Source organism: Vombatus ursinus, unplaced genomic scaffold, assembly GCF_900497805.2.
Source record: "Vombatus ursinus unplaced genomic scaffold, bare-nosed wombat genome assembly UNPS02014874.1, whole genome shotgun sequence".
NCBI classification, from domain to species: domain Eukaryota; kingdom Metazoa; phylum Chordata; class Mammalia; order Diprotodontia; family Vombatidae; genus Vombatus; species Vombatus ursinus.
Window position 1 is genome coordinate 19,531,243 of NW_020954652.1, and position 1,434 is coordinate 19,532,676.

A 1,434-nucleotide genomic window follows, 5' to 3' on the forward strand; every position below is an offset into this window, starting at 1 on the left:
AACCATTTTCCAGTTATACATTTAGGTTGTTTCTAAGTTTTTGTTGTTACAAATAAAGCTGTTATAAATATTTTTGTACAGATAGGATTTTTTTCCTTTGAATAAAATAGGATCTTAGATTTATAGCTAAAAGTAAAGTTATAGGTCAATAAGTCCAGCCCCTTCTTTTCACAGATGAGAAAACTGGGGCCCAGAAAGATTAATTACCCAGGATCACATAATAAGTATGAGGTGGGATTTGATCGTAGACCTTCCTGATTCCAAGTGGAGCTTACCATCCACTATGCCACCTTGCCTCTCAGTCTTTACAACGTAGTACTAGTAGTGGGGTCACTGAGTCAAAGGGTTTGAACAGCGTAGTAAATCTTTTTGTGTATTTTCCATATTGGCTTCCCAAAAGATTACAGATTATGGAGCGCCTTAAAAGATCAGGCTAAGGAGTTTATATTTCATTTGAAAGAGCCACTAAAGGTTTTAGGGCAGGAAAGTGATTAGGTCAGATCTGTATCTGGGGAATATTACTATTGGAGTATTACGAAGGATAGATTCAAGAGACTGATAGAAGTAGAGGTAAAAAGTGGGGTACAGGTAGGAAAGGGACAGGATGGTAGAGCACAGAGGATTTGGTAACTGATGGCACATAGGGATTAAGGAAGAGGATAGGACACATAAGTGGTGTGCTGACTAGTGCTAGATACAAAACTCTTTTGGAGGAAATTCTAGATGTTAGATGAGAGGTAACAGGGGCATCTCCTAAGTAGGTTCCCTGTCTCCAGTCTCTTCCCTTTTTAATCTTTGTCCTGGCATTGAAGGTTACCTTTCCAACCTTATCTCATGGGTTTAACCCATATGCATCCTATACTCTAACCAAACTGAACTAACACAGTGCTTTGTGTATGGTTAGCATCTGATAAATATTTGTTGAATTTAATTGTATGTGTTGTTTTGTTATATAAATAAAATGAAAATGAAAACTCACAGAATATCAGAGTTGGAAGGGAGCACAAAGGTCATTTAATCCAGTCCATATCTAAATAGGAATTCACAGGATAGCAAAACTGACAGATGATCATTTAGCCTTTGTGGATCTCTGGTTAGGGGGGATCCCACTGCTTCCTGTGGTAGTTTATTCCACTTTTGTAGAGCTCAAACTATTGGGAAGATTTCCCGTATGTTGAACCTATATTTGCGTCTGATTATGTCTCAGAGGCCTTAATGCCTCTCTGTTGGCTCTGGAATAAACTGTAAATTTAGCCTGTTGTTTAAGGGCCCTCCCAGCCTGGTGCCAGTTTATCTTTCCAGTCTTATTTCTTCACGTGCTTCTTTTGGCGGAGAAACTAGACTTTTAGCTTTTCACTCAAAGACCATGATATTTCCCTACCACCATCCTTTTTTTTTTTTTTTTTTTTTTTTTTTTTTTTTTTTTTTTTTTTT

The 1,434-nt window shown here is 37.5% G+C and overlaps 1 protein-coding gene across 6 annotated transcripts in view; it reads left to right on the forward strand.

Moving 5' to 3' along the window:
- OSBPL8 (oxysterol binding protein like 8) overlaps positions 1-1,434 on the forward strand; it is a 214,993-nt gene that overhangs the window by 200,967 nt on the left and 12,592 nt on the right. The window lies entirely within an intron of this gene.